Source organism: Rousettus aegyptiacus, unplaced genomic scaffold (assembly GCF_014176215.1).
Source record: "Rousettus aegyptiacus isolate mRouAeg1 unplaced genomic scaffold, mRouAeg1.p scaffold_m13_p_4, whole genome shotgun sequence".
Lineage (NCBI taxonomy): Eukaryota > Metazoa > Chordata > Mammalia > Chiroptera > Pteropodidae > Rousettus > Rousettus aegyptiacus.
In genome coordinates, this window is record NW_023416307.1 from 89,865,842 (window position 1) to 89,883,702 (window position 17,861).

The following is a 17,861-nucleotide window of genomic DNA, read 5'->3' on the forward strand; positions in this document are numbered from 1 at the left end:
ATACTGGTATAAAAACAAATATATAGATGGACTAGAACAGAGAATCCAGAAATAAATCCTCACTTACATGGTCACTTACTCCATGACAAAGAAGACAAGAATATACAATGAGGTAAAGACAGTTTCTCCAATAAATGGTGTTGTCAAAACTGAACAAAGGCTATATATGACAAAAGTAAAAAAGTAAAACTGGACCACTTTCTTACACCATGTACAAAAATAAAAAGGATCAAAGACTTTAATGTAAGACCTGAAACCATAAAAGTCCTAGAAAAAAACAGAGGCAGTAAATTCTTTGACATCAGTCTTAGCAATATCTTTTTGGATATGTCTCCTTGAACAAGGGCAATAAAAGAAAAAAAAATAAACAAATGAGACTACATCAAAATAAAAGGTCTTTGCAAAGGAAAACATCAGCAAAACAGACAACCTTCTGAATGGGAGAAGATATTTACCAATGAGATATCATATAAGGGGTTAATATCCAAACTATATAAGGAACTCATACGACTTAACACCGAAAAAACAAATAATCCAATTTAAAAATGAGCAGAACTGTATAGACATTTATCCAAATAGGACATACGGATAACCAATAAAAATATAAAAAGATGCTCAATATCACTAATCATCAGGGAAATGCAAATTAGGACAATGAGATTATCACCACAAAACTGTCAGCATAGTTATCATCAATAAATCAACAAACTAGTGTTGAGAAGAATGTAGAGAAAAGGGTACCTTCATACATGGTTAGTGGGATTGTAAATTGATATAATCGCTATGAAAAACAGTATGGGAATTCCTCAAAAATTAAAACTACATCTATAATACGACCCGGCAATCTACTTCTGGGTATTTTCCAAAGAAAACAAAAACATTAATTTAAAAAGATATATGTACCCTTATATTCATTGCAGCATTACTATTAAAAGCCAAGATATGAAAGCAACCTAGATATCCATCAATAGATGAATGGATAAAGAAGATGTGAAATCTATATTACTCAGCAATAAAATATAATGAAATCTTGCCATCTGTGACAAAATGGATGGACCTAGCGGGTATTATGCTGAGTGAAATAAGTCAGAGAAAGACAAATGCCATATGATTTCACCTATCTGTGGAATCTAAAAACATAAAACAAATGAATAAACAAAACAAACCAAACAGACAGAGGTGAAAGACTAGTACACTCAAAACTAGAAAACACTACTAAATGAAATCAAAGACCTAAACAAATGGAAAAGATATACCATGTATTAGAAGACTATTGTTAAATTGATAATACATACTATCCAAAGCAGTCTATAGATTCAATAACTTCCCTATCAAAATTCCAATCGCTTTTTTTGCAAAAGTGGGAAAGTCAATCATCAAATTCACATAAAACTGAAAGGGGCCCCAAACAGTCAAAACTATACTGAAAAAGAACAAAACTGGAGGACTCACACTTCCCAACATCAAAATCTTAGTATAAAGCTATCGTAATCAAAACAGTGTGGTATGGCCATAAGGATAGACATGTAGACCAAAAGTATAGAATTGAAGGTCCAGAAATAAACTGATACATCTATGGCCAATTGATTTTCAACAAAGATGCCAAGACCATTCAACGAGGAAATAATAGCCTAAAAAGTGGTACTGGGACAAATGGACACTGACATGCAAAACAATGAAGTTGTACCCCTAACTCATATTATATATAAAAATTAACTCAAAATAGTTCAGTAACCCAAATATAGGAGCTAAAATGATAAAATTCTTAGAAGAAAACCGGGGTAAATCTTCATAACCTTGAATTCGGGCAATGGATTCTTAGATATATGATACCTCAAGCATAAGCAACAAAAATAAATTGGGCTTCACCAAAATTTAAAACTTATATGTAGTAAAGGGTATTACCAAACAAGTGAAGACAACCCACAGAATGGAAGAAAATATTTGCAAATCATATGTCTGGTACAGGTCTAGTTACCAGAATATATAAAAAAGATAACCCCAAAAGGCAAACAACCCAATTTAAAAATGGGCAAAGAACCTGAATAAACATTTCTTTAAAGAAGATACACAAATGGCCAACAAGCACATGAAAAGATGCTCAACTTCAGTAGTGAAGTGCAAATCAAAACCAGTGAGATACCACTTTATGTCCACAATAATGACAATATTATTTTTTTAAAAAAATAGAAAAGAACTGTGTTGGTGACAACAATGTAGAGAAACTGGAACCCTTGTACATTGCCAGTGGAATGTAAATGGTTCAGTCACTGGAAAAGTTTGGTGAGTCCTCAACAAGGCTGCACATAGTATTACCATATGATCCAGCAATTGCACTCCTGGAATATATCCAAAAAAAACCATAAAAACAGGTACTCAAACAAATTCTTGTACATGATTGTTCACAGCAACAATATGCACAATAGCCAAAGAGGAAAAAGAATTCAAATGTCCACCAATAGATGAGTGCATAAAGTATGGTGTGTACTATACAATAAAAAATGACTTCGCTGTAAAAAAGAAATACTGATACATACAATGTGGCCTGCAACAACATGGAATAACTTCAAAAACAGTATGTTAAGTGAAAGAGAGACACAAAAGGTCACATATTTATGACTCTATTTACATAAGATTTCCAGAATAAATATGATATAGCCATGAAATCCATATGAAACAGAAAGCAGACTGGTGGTTGTCAGGGCCTAGGGGCAGGAGGGAATGGGAAGTAACTGCTTAATGAGTACAGGGTTTTATTTTGAAGTGTTAAAAATGTTTTGGAACTAGATAGAAAAGAATATAAAAGTAGCTATAACAATGTCTGATCTATTCCCTGCACAAAGTTTCTTAAAATATTAAACAACTTTCAGAATAAAATTCAAAACGAAATTGAGACTTACCACTGAAAGTTCTTCATAAATGACTCTGCCTATGACTCCAGCTTTCTCCCTTGCCATTCTTTCTCAGTCTTTCTTCTCTAACCATATAAACTTTTTCTTCTCCCAGCCTCTCACTATGTGTCTTCTCTGTGCCACCACAATTCAACAAAACTAATTTAAATTGTTCATCACACCCATTATTCTTTAAGCTCTTTGAAGCTAGGGACTATAACTTTTTGGAATGGTATACTCGGCACCTAGCACAATAATCAAAGGCTATTGTAAAACTAACATATGAAAGTATGAATAACTATTAAGATCCATTATTAACATGTAAAATATTATGGTTTATTTTTTCTACATAATACAAAAGGGAGAAATATACCTTAATCTATATTTTGCTTTGTTTTTCTAAAATAACAATGTGGTCTTATTAGTAAATTACATCAAATAGATAACATTATTTAATTTTGTCAGCATCTTTCTTTAAACATCTAGTTCATTAACTAAGATTATAAATTTAGTCTTATGATTCAATGGAAGTTCATGATCAGCTCTAATTTATCCACATTGGTAAAATGAAGTATCGCTGCAATAGGCATTTTGTAAAAAGTCTGAAAAGCAGATTTTTAAACTGGAAAATCGCAACTACCTCTTTTACAAATGAGAAAGTGAACTGAGAGGTCAAGTTATTTATGCAAAGTCACCCACCTAATTAGTGAGCAACTTGGTAATGCCCAGATTCCCTTAATGTTGATACTTTCAGCTACAATAAAACCTTATTTCCATTTCAACCTCACACACAAGCCAGACAATGGAATTTATAGAACCCTTAATACTTGCTACATTTAACTGATTCTTTTATCTTTAAGATCTGGCCCTCGCTTTAACATAATCTCCTTCACCCCATCATAAATTTTTAATGAGTACCTATATTTGTTGAGTATTAAATAAATCTAAGTCATTCCATTGGGAAGAAAGGGAAATAGACACACAAGTAAGAATGGCATAGTCCCTTCAAAATGCTCTACAAAATTAGGAACAATCTGGTATAGTACTCATTATTATCATTTATTTAAAATTGTGATTTTATAAATAAAGCATAAAAAAATCTAATTATTTCCATTACTAAAATATACCTTATTTCTCCCACTAGAAGCTCTGTGAAGTCAAGCATATTTGTCTCTGGTTCACTGACATACTCTGAATACCTAGAACAGTACCTGACATAGAAGGTAGTTAATAAATATTTGTCAACTGAATGAATGCTATAGAAAAACTCATAAGTAGGATCCATGTAATGTTCCCAAAGATGATATGACAGAATATGCAAATCTTTCCTTGTCCTATTGCTTATACCTAATGGCCAATTTTTTATTCGACTGGCTAGTTACTCAGGCCTTGCATTACAAGAAACTAAAAATAGTTCGAACATGGATAAATTATACTGTTTAATTCAACATCATGCCCCATCCAACTGTACCAAACCCTAGAAAATTTGCAAAGAGAGGAAACCTACAGGTCCCTCTACTACTTAGACCTGAGCCATCTTTCCAGTGTAAAATGTCTCCAGATGTTTTTCTTTCTTTCTTACAACAGGTCAGAATTGGTATTACCATCATCATTATTTTACAGAATGAGAAAACCCACTCAGAGAATGGGTAGCACAGGAATTCAGTCATAGAATCTCTATTCTTCACACCACAGCATGTGGCCTTTTCCTCTTATCCTCTGAGGTTTTTCCTCCCACAATCTTAGCTATAAGTAGGATACAATCTTTCTAGGTCCCCTCTTGATTGCTGCCCCATTACAAGCACCATGATTCTCTGAATCAATTGAGGGTAACAAAGAGGGGATGACAAAAATAAACAAATCTGAAGATGTTACCATTCAAAATTTAACTGTGTGTATAAATGCCAGGCCCTATATAAAAATAATGACAGCATCTTTCCAAGTTTTAGTGAGCCTCTAATTTATTGGCTCTCTTTTGAAACAATAAATGAGAACCTTGCTAGATAGGTTTCCAAAATGTGCCCTCCTGTCTCCCCTGGATAAGAAATAAGACACAGGGGAAAAGAGCAGGTACATCTCTATCATGTGAAAAATTGCATTTCTGAGGACCTTCAGGAGTAACATCACTACTGTGAAAGATGACTGCTTTAGACTATTTCCTTAAAATGTAAGCAATCTGTCTCTTCCCTTTTATGGAATACACCAAGCTCCCAGTTCTCATTTTACATTTCCAAACATCTGAACTACTTCTCAGCTCCAAATCTAAAATCCCTATAATAAATTCTCCTCCTAAATCTCCTTCCACCAAAACCTATTCTTCATCATAATATTCTTATTTTTGTTAAAAGCAATACTATCCTCCTAAAAAATCTGTTTTAGGCCCATTCCCCACATCAGTGTCAACATTTCTCAGATCTACATCCTTCACCACAATTCCACCATCATTTCTTGCCTCAACTATTGTAATTAAACTCCATGGTATACCTACCTCCAGGCTTCTACTCCTTCACTGGACTGCTGTTCCAGGTTGATATTCATAAAGAGGGGTTCTTTTCAACTAAGAATCATGTACAAAATCCTTAGCCTGGCATGCAAGGATCTCCATAATCTTTATCTATGTATCTTTACCAGCCCATTCCTTATACATACAACCTTGACAAATGTTCTCTGCTTTCCTACCTCTACACCTTTGTTTGGGCAGTGTCCTTATGTAGAACTAGCTTTCTTCTCCCTTCCTCTTCCAAATGCTAACAAGATTTCGAATGGCCACATCCTCAATGAAAGAAAACCAGCTTAGGCATATTATTTATTGAATAAACTGTTCAGTGCTTTAAAAATTACCCTAATCCCCGCAGAAACATAATGGCTTAATGCTACATTTCTGAGGAAGGAGTTGAGGAAACTGAGAGCCAGAAGAGCTTACCCAAGGTCACCCAAACCAGCAAGTAAAGAATCCAAAATAATCCCATAGTGTTCTGTATTTTTTAATAAAACAAGACGGAAGGCTTTAGTCAGAATACCTCCGTGCAAATTCCAGTTACTCCACTAACAACCTGTGTGAACTCAGCAAGTTCCATATTTGTGATGCCTTCCCCATCTATAAAAAGAAGATAACAGCACTATCTACCATGGCTGATAATAGTGAGAATAACGTGAGATAACACAAAGTGCTTAGAATTGTATTTGGCTCATAGTAAACAATGTTTGCTATTATTACTATTGTTGCTATTTATATACTAATGTAAACTCTGACAATATCAATTATCATATGTTCTCACTGTTCCCTAACCAACTTTTGCATAATACAAAAGCTCTGCCAAAGCTTAATACTATATTTTTACATATGCTCAATAAATATATGCAGGATACATGAATTCTTAAACAATGATTAACCACCATACTTTACAAAAAGAAATTCACTTGCTTATTGTTTCCACTTTTGAGAAAACTAACAATGCTTACCAACCTTCTCTTTTTTATGTGAAACTACTATATGCAATGCCATAAGGTAGTAATATGTCAAATGAAGCAAAACACCATTCTGATTCAAACTAATTTTGCCTTATGCTAATTATTAATTCCCAGATTTTAAAATGTCCAAAATCATACTTTTTTATTTAAACACCAATTGTTTTTAGGTCATATCAACATAAAGTATACCATGACATCTGACCAAGCCACTTCTTTTCATACATCTCTACATCAAGAACTATAAAATAAAAATGCCTTCCTATCCAATTTAACTTGAAGATATAAATCTATCCCCTTATCTCTGCCCTTACTCTCTCAAATTAGTGCCCGAAAAACTTATGATAAATCTGTTACGCTGGGATGCTGAAAAATATCAAAGGAAGGGTGCTGAATACTACTAACAGTTTAGGTCCCTCCAAAACGTTTAAGAGAAATGAACTTTAAACAATGATAGATGAGAATTTACTCCAAACTCTTCAAGCATTAAATTTCACAAACCAAGATTCTGTCCACATGATTCACTATGATACATGGAGACATCAAGCTGGCTGTCTTTGAATACAGGCAAAGATAAAAAACATTAATAAAGCAGTTGTCATTCCTGAAACAAATAAGTGGGCTTCTATCCATCCGATCACTTAAAAAATTCTTTTTGAATCTTAACTATGTAACAGACATTTTATTTCAATTAATTCTTACAATTCTTCCCTTATTTACAGATAATAACACATAATTAGTGGCAGAACTGAAGCCTGCCCACAGCCTGACTCCCAAATTTGGGACCCAGCATTTAGCCATAATCCACATTAATATGGTATACATTTACATCCTCCTCTTCAAACACACACTTTAAAAAAATAAATAAATAAAACAAAGCTTCATTAAATATTTACTCCATAGGATGTCCTCTGATATCTTTTTCTTTTTCTTTCTAATGTTAATGTCAATGCATTAAATTGATTCTAATCCATTAGTAAGTTCCCATGTCCCTGCACAATGGCATTGCACTACACTTCTTATATTCTGTTTAAAGTTTTTTATTGCTACCACAGTCCAGTTTTGTTACTCTGAAGTGAAGTTAATCTCCATCCATTAAAAATTTTCTTTAAATAGATTAAAACCTTCAAAGCCCCTCCTTAAAACATGAATTGATCTGTTTCTCTACCAGAACTCTTTGGTGGCACGCCCATCTTATTTAAATTGTTATCAAAAACTGCAGATGCTCTCCTCAGAGAACAGATCATTTTTGAATGCAATGCATTAGTTTTCACTGTTCCTGCAGCACCAGTGACAATTAACAGACAGGTTTGGGGCAACAACAGAGAACCTGAGCGGCTGGTCCTGAAACTGAGGATGAAAGAACAGGGTTGGTTTGTTTGTTTGTTTGTTTGTTTGTTTGTTTGTTTGTTTTGGAAATTTACAATTGCCAAATTAGGACAAAATAGAGGAATTTACCAAAAGCTGGCAGAGAATACTCAGTGGTTACCACCAAAGTTGCGTTGAGTGCTTCTGGAATGGCTTGGCCTCAGTGTCTGCCCACTCCCTCTCTGGTACAGAGATCTTTCAGCAGTGTGTCAGCTCAGTGAGTGTCCTGACAGAGCTGCTGACTTTAAGTGATGGTACGTGGAATCTGTCCCTAGCAAAGTCACGTCCCACCTGCAATTTGAGTTTCCAGTTGGGGGTAGGGGGATAGAAGGAGAGATTAAAAGGTTAGAAAGAAAGGAGGTGACAGCCCTCTTTATTTTCCAAGATTAAAGAATCCCCTCAACTAAAATCAAGCAATTTCTCCCGGGGACTTGGCGGTAATCACCTGACCTGACCCAGAGACTTCCCAAATATCTTCCCAGGCTCCTGCTACCTCAGCAGGGAATGTGAGAAGCCAAAAGGATAAACTAACAACTTTAGATACAAACGAACGGTACAGGGATGTGGAAGAACTCGGTCTTCCCAAAGCAGGGCTTTAGAACCTTTTGCAAAAAGCCGAATTTCCTCCGCGCCCCGCCTGGACAGTAGCAGAGACCGGAGCAGTCGGGCCGCCTCAGAGCTCGAGAGCCGGCGAGAGGGTGTGTTCTCCCAGCCAGGCCCTGCGAGGACCGCCCGCCGCCCAGCCGCTGGGAGGCCGGAGAGGTTCTTACCTGGAAGCCTGACCCCGCAGCATAAACAGGCTCACCCGCCGCATCGCCGCGGAGAAGGTTCCTGCCCTGACTGCAAGACTGAACACCCACCGACTCCCACAGCGCGGCGTCGGAGCCGGGACAGCCCAGAGGCGAGGCGGAAGTCCCGCCCCGCGCGCCTCATTGGCTCTTACCCGACGGCGGAAAAAAGCCATTGGGCCACAAAGCTGCTTGCTAAGGCTCCTTCCCACTCTCACGCCCAGCCTCTTTCCCTGCTGGGGCCGGCGCAGAGAAGTTCCCTGTTCTCGGAGTCGCGTTCTTGGCCGCGTGATCGGTCGTCCCTGGAGGGAAGAGCAGGGTGGGGCAGACTTCTGGAGCGCCCTGAAAGATCTGCTTTTGACGCGGGAGAGAACAGGCTGGCCGATATACCACCCCCATATACCCTCAGGAGTAGAGGCCATGGGGGTCAGGAGGTTCCAGACCAAGCAGCCCAGGCCGGCCGGGTCCGCTCTGGCTTTGGGGCCGTAGGAGCCCGAGACCCATCTGGCGGGCTGCCCCTGGGCGGGCCTGGCAATGGTGCCAGCGCGTCTCTCCCTGCACCACACTCACCCGACCGGCCGAAGAGGCGAGGACGAGGCCTCACCACCTCTGCACGGTATCCAGGCTGAGATCGGGATGGATGAGATCAAGACCAACGCCTTAGAGTCGGGGTCGCGTTGTTAGAGGTACGAGTAGCCAGAGGATGGAACGCGAGTCCTCCCACGCCTGGCTGGGAGCCGTGCTGACGTCAGCACACTGGGCCTGACAAGAGCCATCCCGAGACTCAGCAAAAGTCAAACCGTGTGATTAAGCCCTAGATCAGCCTTTCAAAACTTTGGCCTCCTTTTGATGAACCAAGAAATCTATTACCCTACAGCCTTTCTGATAAACTATCCCGTCCCCGTTCCTGTCTCCGGTATTCCAATCTCAAACCAAGCTACTTTGAGATTTAAATGACCCCGATTGGACCATCCTCACTGATAAATAAGTTGTCACTAGCCACTTTAGAGGCAATGGGCTTAATGCAGAGATTGCAGAGTCCTGTATTAGATTAGAATACCAGGAGATCTAGATTCTGGTCCTGCTTCCACCTCAAAATACGGCGCCTTATTTTAAAATAAGACGCCTTTAAAATGCTTTTACATCCTTCAACCTTATCTTTAAAACATAGGAGGACCCAGTGTGGGCTACCACAGAGAACACCTGTGGAATACCATTGGATGTAACTTGTAACCTTGATCGCTCTGGAAAGAACTGAGTGGCTGGAACACAGAACTGGGAGGAAGACTCTTGCCTTACTGTGTACCCATTTGTGCCTCTGAATTTTGAACCTTGCGAATATTACCTACTACAATAAAATTTAAATACAAAAAAAATTTTTTAAGTTCAATTACAATACAAAAACAAATGCAGGGCATCAAAGTCATTTTCTTCTATGTAGTCTATGACTATATAGTCTATGTATTCTTAAATTTCACCAGTTTTAAAGATATTTAACACTTAATACACAGTCCAGCCTTTAAGATAGTCATAAATAAAAGTCAAAATTGGGAATATTACTATGAAGGCTAGTGTAAGTGTGAACATAGCTACAATATCTATAAGCATTTTTTTATTAAATTCTCAAATTGGTGTTATAGTCAATTGGATTTCTTGTATGACATTGAAAAAAGCAAAAAATAATAATCTTCACGTATTACAGGTTAAAAAAAATAAAGAGGTTTATTTATTTTTTAAATAAAGGCACTGTGAATATAGAACATTTTAATCTGACTATTCTGCTCTTCAGATCACATTGGTATAGTTATGAACAAGGTAATATGCTATTTGTATTGCATTTAGGCAGATTAATGGTACTACACCCTGCAGAGGCGTTTATTCTCCCCACTGTGTTGAATGAAGGTAAATTGGAAGAAAATAGTTTGGAAAAACATACTACCTTTTTAAAAGTAGGTTAGACAGCAAGGCTGATAGATATCTTAATTATGGTTTTCAAGAACATAAGGGTTAACATGGGACATGATACTAATAGCCTCTAATTTTCTCCTTATAAAAACAAATAAAAGAAAATTCGCATTTAGGACTTTGTGTTTGACGGTTCTTTTTAAATCCTCCTGGAAGTACAGACAATATGTAACATTGTAGAATTTCCTACCTCAAAAATATTGTAAGAGCAACAACTAAAAAACAAGATACTGAAATAGAGCAAATCTTCACTTCTTTAAAATGACTTTTTTTCTTCTTTCTCTCCTTGATTCAAACTGGCCTTGGACTCACTTGCTGCTTTTCTTTTCTCATCTTTCTGCATACTGCCAAGACCACTCCCTTAATCATTAAGACCTTAGGTCAGCATCAAGCAGTCTTAGGAACAAAGGCTCAGATCTGTTAACCACAGGAACAGTTTCGTCAAACTAAAGATAACATCTTGCAGCTCCACACCCATGAAAGCCAAGGACCCTACCAGCATCCCCTTGAAACCAGACAGAACCAACCATGACTGACATCAGGACCTGATGCAATGCTCAACTGCCTCCTACCCTAGCCCTAAGGAATCAGTAGAACCCACAATCCCAACTCCCTTAGCTACCATGACTAAGGAATTTCCCCCTATATAACCTATCTCCTAGATTCCACTGGGAGCCGAGTCTTTGAGCACTAGCTCACCTGTGTCTCCGGGCTTGCTGCTGTTTCCTTAAATAAACCTTTACTTTCTTCGCTGCAAATTCCTGTTTGTATGTCTTTTGGCTTTGACATATGCAGGCAAAATGAACCCCTTGAGTTTGATGACAATATCCAATTACCTAATTGTCTAAAATTGTCTAGTAGGTCCCCCTAAAATATGAATACAGGCAGTCTCTTTAAGCAGTAAGATCAAATAGACATTAAACTTTTGTCTCTAGGCATTATTATATTTACAATTTTTTAAAGGTAATTTTAAAATCAGATAAAAATCTATTTTTACTTTGAAAAGAAGAAAATAAAATTGTTACTGTGATTAAAGAATAGAATCTATAGAGAATCCCTAGGAATCCATATATGTGTGGACAAAAAAAAACGGGGGGGGGGGGGTGGATTCTATGAAAGATAACTTCATAGGGTGACCTGATCATGAATTCCTAACTGGGACTGTCATGGTGAGTAGTCATATAACTTCTTTAGTGAAAGGTTTTTAAGCAAGCCCCATTAATTGTTCTTGTGCATCTAGGTTAACCCACCTTTGAAATGCCAGAGGTAATACCCTTTGCAGGGCACAAAATCTTGTTAACTATCTTGTAGCCTATCCCGTCTCCTTGCTTCCTCCAACCTTCCCATTTTCCTTATTTCCCTTCTTAATTTCAAATGCATATAAGAAACTACAAAACTCTAAGTCTAAGAAGCATTTGGGATCTTGTTTCCCAACATTGTTGTCAGTTTGGCTCAAATATAAACACTTATAAAATTTTTCTATGGGTCTTCAACAGTTCTTACCTCAACAAATGGAGTAGGAACATTTTAAAAAGTACTGAACAGAACTTCTAAAAACTGTTTTAGGAAGCTTTTAGTCAAACGTTAGAAGAAACTCCCATTTCTTTACCAAGTTCTAAGCTAATGAATAAGTTTATTTTGTAAGATAGTAAGTGAAAGTGTTAGGTAACTAGGTAATCATGGAAATTGGAGTGAAGGCCCAGCTCTATAACCATAGAAACTTCCCTTGAAGACCTCCCTTAAGGACCTCCCTGAAACACCCATTTTGTAGTTATAAATCACCCCCTTTATCCTGAGGAACAAAAGAATGAAGGGCCATAAACCTATAGCTGGTTTAATCTGGCCACAAAAACTTGGGTAGTGAGGACTACTCTGACCTTTTCACCTCACCCTCATTATACCAACACTATAATGTCATGCCTATGCCTGGAAGTTCATGAATTTAATTATAACAGACTAAATTCTGGGTAACTGCATAAGCAGTAGGCAGAGAGTTATTTAACAGTCAAATGTCAATCAAAATGACCTCACATGCCAATCACCTAGGATAACCTTTGTAACCTCCCATCATGGTCCTACTATAATACAGACCTCCCCACTTCCATGAGGTTAGAGCTCTCTTTGCTGAAACCTGCCTCTCTCTCTTGGACCACACTTTATCGTTTGTCCCAAATTCCAAATTCCATGGGGCTGCAGCCTTCCTTGACATGACCTGTCTCCTAAAATTGTGCTTTCTATAAACCTTACTTTTTGTAAATCTCACTGACCTGTAATTCTTTACTGAGTTAGGGGGAAAGAACTGAGGAACCCCTCCATGCTGCTGGGGTGACGGTGGATTTTGGATGGCCCAAATGATAACAAAAGGTACACAACACAAAAAGTCAGGTATCAGTCAGAAGTGGTTTTTAAAAGTTTATTTTCAAGTAATTGAGAAATTTCAGACCCAAAACATGTCTGTTTAAAGTTAAATGCCTTAAAAAATGACTTGGTCATTGTTTCCCTTGATGAGTTGTTTCCCCCTCTCTTGTATCTAAAGTGACTGACATACAATTTCAACTTTTCCTTTCTTGTTTTGGGCATTGAAAGGAATACTATTTTCTAGCAAAGGTATTACAAAATATGCATACAAAAAGTCATAACTCAGGAGTAGGAATCTATACAGTCACTTTGGGAAACAAATTGGCCTTACCTCGGAAGACTAGAAAATAATTTCTATCCAAAGAATATACCCTAAAGAAATACAAAATCAATTCATATTGAGGTACATTGTAGTGAAATTTAAAGATCGAAGAAAAACAGAAGTACCTAAGCAAAAAAAAAAAAAAAAAAAAAAAAAAAATTATTGTCCTTATAAGGAATAGAGACTAGCTCCTCAACAATGACAAAAGAAACTGAAAGTCAATGAAAAAAAATCTTCAAATGCTAAAATAAAATAATTATAATAGTGGACCTAGAATTGTATGTCAAGTTAAACTATCATTTAAACTTGAGAGCAAAATAAAGACATTTTCAGAGAAAAAAACAGCATTTATTCCTAAGAAAATTTTACTGAAAGAACTTCTAAAGGATGTCTTTAAAAAGTTGGAAACTGAACCCTAAAAAGAAAGGATGAGATGCAAGAAAGTATGGAGAAAAAAGAAATTGTATATAATCTTCAAGTCAGTAGTTTATAAAAAGGAAATTAAAAAACATAATTACTCAGTAGAAAGCAGGTAAGTAGAGGTGGGAAAGGAACAAATTAAAGGTATTATAGATGGCAAATACGAAATGAGATAGAAGAAACATACCAATAATCTCTAAGAGAGGTAAATGGAGCAAACTTGCCAGTTAAAAAATAGATTGTCAGCTATATTCTTGTAGCAAAACATAATACTAAAACCTAAAAACACTGAGAGGTTGATGGTAAAAATGAGGGGGGAAGATTTGCAAAACAAATAACAACCAAATGAAAGCTGGTAAAGCTGTATTACCAGCAAGGTTGGGGGAGGGAAGAGACAGACCTAAAGTCAAAAGTACAGTTATTAGGATAAATCAAATTATTAAATTATAATAACAAATTGCAAAGAATTTATGATCACGTTGAACCAATATGCACTTAGAAACATAGCCCCAAGATATTTAAAGAACTGACAAGCTTACAAGGAAAAGTTGGCAACTCCACAATCATAGCAGAATTTTATATACCATTTTAAATAACTGATAAATCCAGCAGACAAAAAAGTAGTTAAAATATAGAATATTTAAACAACACAAGGCACACATAGAGAAACCTGTAAACATTATTTTCAAACACGCATAGAATCTTACCTAAAATGGCAGCATATTATGGTGTAACACAAATCTCAACAAATATCAAAGAATCGGTGGCATGACCAGAATATTAGATTTCAACTATAAAGTAATTTTTTTTAATTCTAAGTGAAAACTATAAACAGCTTTAGATAATAAATGTGAAAAAAATAGCAAATGGACAATTTCCAAGAAAAAGGGTTTAACTCGCCCCAACACCTAAGATGTAGAAAACATAAGCAAGAAAAGGAAATTTAAAAAGTACTCATCTGCAACCCTCCCCCTCAAAAATCAACTCTAGAAGGTTTTGAAGATGAGTTCACCATTCCCTCATGGAATAGATAATAAAATTTTTATGAACTGTTTCATAGAATCAAAAGGAAAGCTATTAAACTAATTTCATGAAGGTAGTATAACCTTGATAAAACTGAACACAGAGAATACAAGTGAGAAAAATTGTAGGCCAATCTCATTTTGAATGAATATGCAAAAATCCAATATAAAACACTGATAAACTAAAACTGGCAAAGTTTTAAAAAATGACCAATGTTTATTCCTTAATGTCAGATAACATTATAAAATGTGTTAATATGATTCACCACATTAAAAGTGAAAAGCTATAAGATTATCTTAACATATGCAGAAAAAAACATATGAGAATTAAAAGAGGGAGCTATATTGTGCAAGATTGTCACAAAAACCTCTCTGAAAAGCTGATATAAGCGAAGACTTAAAGAATGAGGATTCCTAGGTTATTAGCCATAGGAAACAACTCTGGTAAATTTAGTTTAAAAAAGGGCAATTTATTTGAAGAATATAGGAATACTCACAGGAATAAAAGGATACTTGACGTACAGTCTTTAAAGACCAGTAACCAGTAGCTCTAATTGTCTCCTAAAATCAACATTCTCATCCTTGAAGTACCACTCCAGCCATTTTCATCACTCTACTAATAGTTCAAATTCCAGAGAGGGAGCCTGCTACTAACTTACCTTATGACATGTGTCCATCTCTTGATCAAGGTGCCTTAAATAACTATCCCATCAGATCATACACCATTGGGTGTTGAAATCGAGATAGAACAAATGCCAAGTAAGAACATTAAGAAAGAACTGAACAACATTGACTCCTAGTCAAGATGGCGGAGTAGGTTAACTCTGAGATGGCCTCCTCCCATGATCACATCAAAATTATAACTAAATTAGAGAACAACCATCACTGAGAAACACCTGAAGACTAGTTGAAAGAATTCCTATAACTAAGGATATAAAGAAGAAGCCATGTTGAGACTGGTAGGAGGGGCAGAGCTGTGGAATGGGCTAATCCCACATCCACAGTATGGCAATTAAGAAATAGGAGGGATATCTCAGCTATGGTGGTCTTCCTTGAGGAGCGATGAGTTGCCCCACACCAGGCTCCCCAGCCTGGAGTACCATTGCTGAGAATAGGAGTCCCCATAACATCTCACTGTGAAAAACAGTGGGGCTTATGTCCTAGAGAGACAAGAGCTGCTAGAGATCGAGGCACAGATCTTAAAGGGCCTTCCCACAAACTCGCTCGCTCTGAGCTCCAGCACAGGTGCAGCAGCTCAAAGAGCACCAGAGACATATGGAGAGGAACTAAATTGACTAACTTCAGGGAGAGGGCTGAAGCTCTCTTCAGCAGGTACCACTGTTTTTGTTGAGCTCCCTTCCTCCCAACCAGCTGGCACAAAATCCGTGCTTTCTATTAACCTGGTTAACATAGTTCCCCTATCCTGGTGATTCCCTGAGACCCTGACCCAGACAACTTGCTTGCCTAGCCCAACTTCTTCCAGTGGTTCCTCCACAGAAGCAGCCTGCTTTGGCTTATGCTGCAGACACTCAAAGGACCACAAACCCTAGACAAGTGCCCTAGGCTTGAGCTGCAGACTATCTCAAAGGCCCACAAATCTCACAAGTGTAAGCCACTCGCAGCCTGTGCTACACTCTCAAAAGTCCACAAATGCCATAAACTGTGGCTGGGCTCAGTGTACAAGTCCAGCACAAGTGGCTGCCAGCCTCAGTTCACAGCCTAACCTCTCCCCGGTGCCTCCAATCTCAGCACAGGTGACAAACAACTTCAGATCACTTATTAGCTCCTACCAAATAGCCCTAAACCCTGCATAAGTGGCAGTTGCACTGGGCCTAAATCGGAGCCCTTCCCAGGAGCCAGCTTGAAAACCCACTAGAACCCCACCTAACAAACTCCACAACCAAAATGATGGCAAAGTGAACTTGGTTTGTACCAGAGCCCTACTAATGCTACTTCCTCTCTGTGGGGTCAGCCCCTGCACAACAATTCATGTGCTATAGTCGTGGCCATTCCTCATAGCCAGTTAGCCTAAGGGTCCAACTCCACCCACTGACATGCCACCAGCAGTCAAGGTCCAACTATAACAGGAGGGTACACATAACCCTCAGAAGAGACACACCTGGAGCACCCAGCTTAGGTCACCAGGGAGACTGTGGCACTGAGCCCCTCAAGACACCTTCTACATAAGGCCACTGCATCGAGACTAGAAGAAATAACAGATCTACCAAATACATAAAAACAAACACAGGGAGCCAGCCAAAATAAGGAGACAAAGAAATGTGTCTGGAATGAAAGAACAGGATGAAACCCCTAAAAAAGAACTAAACAAAATGGAGACAAGCAATCTACTGGATGCAAGTTCAAAACACTGGTTACAAGGTTTCTCAAGGAACTTGAGAGTAGAATAGAAGAACTCAGTGAGAACTTAAAGAGATAGACAACATAAAAAAGGAGATAGAAAACAAACAGAAGAACCAATCAGAACTGAAGACTACAACTGAAATGAAGACTATATTAGAGGGAATCGACAACAGATTGCTTGAAGCAGAGGATCGAATCAGTAGTCTGGAAGACAAGGTAGCAGAAAACACCCAGTCGGAACAGCAACAAGAAAAAAGAATCCTCCCAAAAATGAGAATAGTTTAAGGGAACTCTGGGACAACATCAAGCATAACAACATTCATATCATAAGGGTATCAGAAGGAGAAGAGAGAGAGTAAGGGGTTGAAACCTATTTGAAAAATTAATGACTGAATATTTCCCTAACCTGGTAAAGGAAATACATATACAAGTCCAGGATGCGCAGAGAATCGCAAACAAAATGAATCCAATGAGGCCCACCTGAAGACATACCATAATTCAAAGTTAAAGACAAAGAGAATCTTAAAAATAGAGAAAAGCAATCAGTTGGTTTTCAAAAGATACTTTGCAGGCCAGAAGGAAATGCAAATATATATTCAAAGTGATGACATGCAAAGATTTACAACCAAGATTACTCTACCCAGCAAAGCTATCATTTAGAATCAAAGGAGAGAGAGTTTCTTAGACAAGAAACTAAAGTTCACCATGAAATCAGTATGACACGAAATGTTAAAGAGATTAAAAAAAAAAAAAAAAGATAAAAAAATAACAAGAAAATATAGGAAAGAAAAATATCTCATCGACAAAGGCAAACAATAAATGCAGTGGATCGATCAATTCCAAATCTAGTACAAACGTTAAAAGATAGGAGTAGAGAAGCTAAGCTCAGCTGATCAGG

General features: G+C 37.5%; 1 protein-coding gene across 5 annotated transcripts in view; it reads right to left on the reverse strand.

The window, feature by feature from the left end:
- Positions 1 to 9,204, reverse strand: part of RNF13 (ring finger protein 13) — a 137,862-nt gene extending 128,658 nt beyond the window's left edge. Inside the window, exons 1-2 of one of the 5 annotated variants that reach the window (XM_036219780.1) lie at positions 8,498 to 8,597; positions 7,818 to 8,018 (exon numbers count right to left, since the gene is read on the reverse strand). The gene's annotated coding sequence lies outside the window, so the exon portion shown is untranslated. Of the gene's footprint in view, positions 1 to 7,817; positions 8,019 to 8,497; positions 8,931 to 9,085 lie in introns of those variants that run through there. The other 4 variants (XM_016156467.2, XM_016156464.2, XM_036219781.1 and 1 more) reach the window with 4 other exon arrangements.
- Between the last annotated feature and the right edge of the window lie 8,657 nt (positions 9,205 to 17,861).